General features: G+C 44.8%; 1 long non-coding RNA gene across 1 annotated transcript; it reads left to right on the top strand.

Moving 5' to 3' along the window:
* The first annotated feature begins 1825 nt into the window (after positions 1-1825).
* Positions 1826-6053, top strand: LOC139702926 (uncharacterized). The gene is made up of 2 exons (XR_011705481.1): positions 1826-3627; positions 5264-6053. It is a non-coding gene; the product is annotated as an uncharacterized lncRNA (long non-coding RNA).
* Positions 6054-7680: the final 1627 nt, after the last annotated feature.

The following is a 7680-nucleotide window of genomic DNA, read 5'->3' on the forward strand; positions in this document are numbered from 1 at the left end:
TTAGCCCGAGCTACCCTCAGTGCCGGAGACTTCCTGTTATGGAATGCAGATTTCAAAGAGCACTGTCGGGAAACTGCTCAAAAAAAATTTAACCAAGGCCTCCTCTAAATCCTGGACTTATGTTAAGCTAGTGGGCAATGCGCCTTTTGACACTAACCCTAAACAGGCGCGTTTCCCTGCTGGACTTTTGGCGCAGATTCAGACGGCTGGCTTACAGGCTTGGAGACGCCTCCCTCTAAAGGGCTCGGCTACCACTTCCCTGGCAAAAATTCGACAAGGGCCTGACGAGCCTTATAGCGACTTTGTTGCCCGGCTTAACCTAGCCGCGGAGCGCCTACTTGGACCAAGCGAAAACGAAAGCACCTTTGTAAAATATCTTGCCTTTGAAAACGCCAACCCCGCATGTCAGGATGTTCTTCGACCACATAAGGACAAAGGGGAACTTTCTGACTTTATCAGACTCTGTGCCGGGGTGGGTACAGCCCATGCTATGGGTCTTGCCATAGGTGCTGCCTTTACCAAGGCCTTTCGCAATCCTGGCTCACGTACTTGCTTTACTTGTAAACAACCTGGCCATTTTGCACGAGAGTGTCCGACAGGCAAACAAAGCCTAGGGATAGGGTCTCCTCAAACTGGGGCTAAACTGCCCCCAGCCACCCTTTGCCCTAGATGTGGTAAAGGTCGTCACTGGGCTAATGAGTGTAGATCTAAGACAAATGCCCTTGGACAGCCTATTTCTTCCTGCTTCTCGGGAAACTCCCTGCGGGGCCAGCCCCTGGCCCCGACCTCCCCAAGGACAAACCCAGGGGCAATAAGGTTTGTTCCCTCCCAAACTCCCAACCTACCTCAAAATCCTTCTCCACAATTGCCTCCCTCCAACGAGCCACCCCAGGCAGCGCAGGACTGGACCTCTGTGCCACCACCAATACAATATTAGACTCCATGCAAGGGCCCCAGATAATACCCACTGGAATTATGGGTCCCCCTCCATCTCATACGTGTGCCCTTATTCTTGGAAGAGCCTCTATTACCTTACAAGGTGTTCAGGTCTTCCCTGGCATTATTGATAATGATTTCACTGGAGAAATAAAAATACTGGCCACAGCTATTAATGGAGTTGCGGCCATCCCAGCAGGAACAAGACTTGCACAATTAATACTCTTTCCCTTAGATTCAGGAGGCACTTCCACTGCCCAAACCCTACCGCGGGGAACTGCCTCCTTGGGCTCCTCTGATGTGTATTGGGTTCAGCCCATTTCTCACAATAGACCCACCCTTACCTTACTTATTGAAGGAAAAGACTTCCAAGGAATCCTAGATACTGGGGCTGATGCCACAATTATCTCTCAAAAATACTGGCCATCAGGTTGGCCCCTCACCCCATCCTTGACTGACCTTAAAGGGATAGGACAGTCAAAAAATCCTCTGGTCAGCTCTAGGGCTCTTAGCTGGACTGACAAAGAGGGTAATAGGGGAACTGTCACTCCTTTCGTTGTTCCTGACCTCCCTGTTAACCTATGGGGCCGAGATATTTTGAGTCAAATGAAAGTTATTCTTGCCAGTCCCAATTCCATGGTGACTCACCAAATGTTTCGTATGAATTTTGTCCCTGGTACAGGCCTTGGGAGACTGAGACAAGGACTGGTTGAGCCCATACAACCCATACAAAAAACAAATACGTATGGACTTGGGTATTTGGATTTTTAGTGTCGGTCCCTGACCCTCCTGTATATTCAATGGCTAAGACCATATTTAAAATTACCCACTTGTGTACTCTTGCCCCTTAATGATATTTTGAGAGGTGATTCCCACCCCTCCTCCCCTCGAAAGCTTACTTCCGAGGCACGACAGGCATTGAACCAAGTCACAGAAGCCATTGCCCAACAGTTTGTTACACAAATTTCTTATAACCTTCCTCTGGTTCTAGTTATTTTACACACTCCTCATACACCCACAGGAATATTTTGGCAGCGGGATCCACATTTTAAAAATAAAGGCTGTCCCTTGCTTTGGGTCCATTTACCCACCACATCCTCCAAGGTTATTACTGTTTATCCTGCTCAGGTAGCTTCTATTATTATCAAAGGTCGTTTGCTTTCTCGACAACATTTTGGCAAAGACCCTGATAATATTTTAATTCCATATACTAAGGACCAAACCCAATTTTTACTACAGACAGGGGATGAATGGGGTATTGCCCTATCAGGCTTTTTGGGAACAATTGATAACCACCTCCCCAATGACCCCCTTTTACATTTTGCCCAATTACATCCATTTATTTTTCCCAAAATTACTCAAAAGGCTCCCATTCCTCAAGCCCTTACTGTCTTTACAGACGGTTCCAGTAATGGCCGAGCAGTCTTTGTTGTCAATAACCAGCCTACCACCTTTGATACTGTCTATCAGTCAGCACAGCTTGTGGAATTGTTTGCCATAACACAAGTTTTTATAACATTTTTTGATAAGCCTATTAATATTTATACAGACAGTGCCTACATTGTTCACTCTGTGCCCCTGCTGGAGATTTCACCCGCCATTAAGGCTTCTTCCAACGCGGCCTTTCTGTTTCACCAGCTTCAGCAGCTAATTCAGGCCAGACAACACCCATTTTTCTTAGGACACATCAGGGCACACTCTGATCTTCCCGGCCCTCTAACACAAGGTAATGCCCAAGCTGATGCAGCAACTCATTCCATCTTTCCAATTTTTGTTGGCTCTGTTCAAAAGGCCACGGAGTTACACAATCTTCACCATTTAAATTCCCAGAGCCTTAGATTACTTTGTAAAATTACCAGGCAACAGGCACGAGAAATAGTAAAAGCATGTCCTGCTTGCGCTGTTTCCCTCCCCATTCAACACTTGGGAGTTAACCCCCGAGGATTACTGCCCAATCAGGTTTGGCAAATGGATGTTACTCATTTTCCTGAATTTGGAAAAACCAAATATGTACACGTTTCTATAGATACCTTCAGTGGCTTTATTTTTGCATCACCACATTCTGGAGAGGCTACCAAAGATGTCCTTTCTCATCTTGTTTCAGCCTTTTCTGTAATGGGTAAACCAATACATATTAAAACAGATAATGGTCCTGCATATACCAGTGCCAAGTTTAAACAGTTTTGTGCTACCTTACAAATTTGTCATACTACGGGAATTCCATACAACCCTCAGGGCCAAGGCATTGTGGAACGTGCCCACCTTACCTTAAAGACTTGGCTAACCCGCCTTAAGGCTTCTGCCCTTGTATTTACCACTCCCAGGGATCGCCTTAACCATGCATTATTTGCCCTTAATTTTCTTACCCTAGACAGTGAAGGCCATTCGGCTGCAGACAGACACTGGCATCCCTCGTCCAATTCTGTTCGCCCACCTGTAATGTGGCGCGATCCCCTTACAAATAAATGGAAAGGCCCAGATCCTGTCCTCATCTGGGGACGAGGCTCAGCTTGTGTTTTGGACCAAGAGCAAGCAGCCCCAAGATGGTTACCAGAACGCCTGGTTAAACAGGTTAATGACTTACCTCAACCCAGGGACGGAGGCCCTCCCCCTGAGGACAAATTTTCCTCTTTTGCAGATGCAGCCAACAATCTGTGTGAGGATCCTGCTTAAGGCACTTCTGCTGAACAGGTTTGTATACGGAGGCCTTAGCCCTCCACCTTCCAACATCAGGGAGTACCTTTTTGGCCCCCCCTGTGAATGCAGGGGAGGATCTTGGACTCAGGCTCCCACTAGTTGGACCCAGACTGCTGACTGCTTGACTAAGGTGGCTTACCTCCGTCCTGAGGTTGACCATCAACTCGGAGGATTTCATCAGCCTGAATGGGTATGTGTTAACAAGCCAAAGATTATTCCCCCCAGTACAAGTAAAGCTCTCCAAAATTGTTCTGCAACTTGTATGCATACCCAGGCGATGCATGTCTCTTGTTATGCGTCAGCCTCAATTTGTGTTAACAAGCAGGGAGAACAATTTTTTGAAGCCACCCTAACTAAAACTCATGCAGCAGAGGGGACCACTATTCATTATACCCCCCTCCTCTTTGACCGGGGAGGAGAAGGCATATATACCAAGTTACAGTCAGCTGGGTGCCAAGGCACTGTTGGTAAACCCTCCTGCTGGCCCATTAAGGCCCCTACAGGGGTCTCTGATGGTGGAGGACCCACTGATGCTGTCAAGCATCTTCAGATAATCAAACTTTTGAAACCCCAAATCCCTGAGCTCACATATCATCCCTTAATGCTGCCTAAATCCCAGCTCCCAGATTTAGATACCAATACATTAGATATTTTGGAAACTACCTTCTCCTTGCTTAATAATTCCAACCCCACCCTTGCTGGTGATTGCTGGCTCTGCATGACAACAGGGGCAATCATGCCTATGGCAGTTGCTATTAATTCTATCATAGACAATGATAATACATGCCAACCTGGATTTCCTTTTAAAGTACAGCCTATAGGCACTTTTACATCATGTCTTTTAGGCGCAATGCAGAATAATACCTATGATATTGATGTTGGAATTACTTCCTTTGGAAATTGCTCAACAGTAAAAAATTATTCCTCACCCACCCCATCTCTTTGTCCCCCCAATGGCACAGTTTTTATGTGTGGAGGAAACTCAGCCTTCCCCAGGCTTCCAGCGAATTGGACCGGTGGCTGTGTTCTTGCCTTATTACTCCCTGATATAACTATTGTCCCAGGAGATGAACCTCTACCCATTCCTAGCCTAGACACCTTAGTCAAAAGACACAGGCGGGCAATACAGGCCTTACCACTCCTTGCCAGCCTTGGAATAACAGCTGCTGTGGGCACAGGTACAGCTGGCTTAGGCACGGCTATACACTCTTACCGTCGCCTATCTCAACAACTTATAGATGATGTACAAACTCTATCAGGAACTATTAAAGATTTACAGGACCAAATAGACTCCCTGGCAGAAGTGGTCCTTCAAAACAGACGAGGCTTAGATTTGCTGACAGCTAACCAGGGAGGTATTTGCTTGGCCTTAGGGGAAAGATGCTGCTTTTATGCCAATAAATCAGGCACAGTACGCACTAAAATTAAGCAGCTTCAAGAAGATCTAGAAAAGAGAAGAAGGGAACTATTTGAAAATCCCCTCTGGACTGGGCTTAATGGATTTTTACCCTACCTTCTTCCCTTATTAGGCCCTTTGTTGGGTTTGCTTTTAATGATGTCCATAGGACCCTGCATTATAAACAGGCTGGTACAATTTATTAAAGAACAGATTAATATTTTGGCCTCTAAGCCCATACAGGTCCACTATCATCGTCTGGAGATGGAAGACCGCGCTACCAACATTTGAAAGGATGTTCTACCCTTCTTTCAGGCTTATTTCTTAAGTTTACATCCCCACAGATCTCTCTTTCTTATATAAAAGTATAAGTAACAGCTCTGACCAACCATCTTCTGCCCTTGCCATAAGGGTTCGCTCCTCCATGGGCCCCTCCGCTTGGGGGAGGACTCACCCATGGAGTGAGGACATTAGGCCATAATGACAGAGGGTGCAGGAAGGACTGCAGGAGGATGGATCCACGGATCCCAAAACCCAAGACCTCTGAGTGACACGCTCTGGTGCATGGCGGTTGGCATGCTCCCCCCTCAAAGCCGTCTCCTCCAAAAACATGCCAAGGCCACCACGAAATCTCCTAGTGAAGATGCTCGCTCAGATCAGGAGATATTCTAAGGCCTTCTAGAGGAACAGAGCCTCTATCACCCCCTAAAAACATGGCCGGTAAGGTATGGTCAAATATTTTATATAAGAAAGTGGGAGATGTCAGGGACTAGAAGGAAATTCTCCTTCAAAGATTAGCCTGACAGCCCCCTGGGAGACATCCTGCCTGGGAGGCATCCTGCAGCTACTTATCTCACCTGAGACATCCTGAGGCCACCTATCTTCCTGAAACCTATCTTCCTGAAACATCCTGCGGTTATCTCACCTTGTGCAGACATCCAGCAACTGCCGATAAGAGAGCTTCCCCATTCCCACCATATAAATACCCCTGTGTGAACAATAAAAGTTTGCAGCTTGATCAGAACTTTTGTCTTGCTGTCATCCTTCTGTGTCTCTTGTCCCTTCATTCCTCCCCATCTAGGTTCGCTGCCCACGTTGATGTGTCCTGTCAGACGGGACAAATGACAGATTGGGAGACACAATTGACAACTTTTATCCATGGTGGTCTTCCTTCTGTTTCTCTAAAACCCCCTTTATTTTTTTCCCTTTACATATGTAAAATTTCTATTCCTAGTGTCTGAAATGCTGCATCTGTGCTTAAATTCTCATGAGATCTGAATGATTTGCATTTCACCTCTTCATAGATGCCTTTCCTAACAGTCCAATACAAGCAGCCACTCCCCACCTTTCATAATCTACTCTGACACTCCTTTTTATTCTCCTCAGAACACTAACTGTTCCAGAAAGTGAGTCTGGGCAGGAGTATGGTAGCACCTGCCTGTAATCCCAGCCGTTTGGGAAGCTGAGGCAGGAGGATTGCAAATTCAAAACTAGCCTTTGCAACTGAGCAAGGCCTCCATCTCCAGATTACAACTAGAAAGGACTGAGGATGTAGCTCATTGGTAAAGGGCCCCGGTTCAATCTCCGGTACAAAAATAAATAAATAAGAAAGAAAAGAGAAAGAAAAAAAGAAAGTGAGTCTGTATTTGTTCATTGCTTCTCTGTCAGGCCCATTAAACAGACTTGTTCTCTTAATTTCTGTATCTTCTGTATCCCCAGTGCCTACCACAGTGCATGGCATACAACAGATACTCAATGAATATTTGTTAAATGAATTAATGTACAAATTTATAAATTATAATTATAGAAATTATAGAATTTAATACACCACAGTGAATCTCACTATCATGTACACCCACAAAACTGAGATCCTAATTGGAATAAGATATATTCCATGCTTGTAAAATTATATCAAAAGGATTCTACTGTCACGTGTAGATAAAATGTACCAATAAAAATATGAAGTTCCTATGATTATATGGCCTTTTTTGAATACCCTTTATGTTCTTCAATATTTTGTGCCTGCTTCGTCTTCTGTGTACCTATAACTAATCCAACCCCAAACTGTCTGCCAGAAAAGTAAATCTCATCTCAATATGTCCTAGCATTTTTTCTTAGAAATATCTCTTCTAGAATTCTCCATGATCCTTTTTCTGCTGCTGTTGAGGCTCCAGGATTGCAGCTTGGCTACCTATTATATAGAAAGGATGATGGTAAAAGGGAAGTCTGGGGACTTACCTTCATCCTAGGGGTCATCCTCACCTTTCTGTAATATTAGATTCCCTGCTTTCTGGCTTCTAGATCTCCCTCATTTTTGGATCATTCTTCATTATTTGATTTATTGACATATTTTAATAGTATTGATGTTTTATATCCCAAGAAAAAGAATGTCAAATTTTCCCCTCCTGTATGTTTTTGTCTGGATTCTTCATGGTCTGTGATTCCAGCTGAGGTTTTCAATATAATGAAATCAATCTGATGGAATGGGAGGAGATTATTCTGCCATTTTTCTCTGTCTTTGTATATCAAATCTGGGGTTGACCATGTAGCTCTGTGGTCATCACTGATTTCAAATTTGTCATTCCAGTTAGGAGCCCACATGATGACTTTGAAGCACAACATAACATACCTGACATTTGCCACTACTTTTC

Source organism: Marmota flaviventris, chromosome 19, assembly GCF_047511675.1.
Source record: "Marmota flaviventris isolate mMarFla1 chromosome 19, mMarFla1.hap1, whole genome shotgun sequence".
Lineage (NCBI taxonomy): Eukaryota > Metazoa > Chordata > Mammalia > Rodentia > Sciuridae > Marmota > Marmota flaviventris.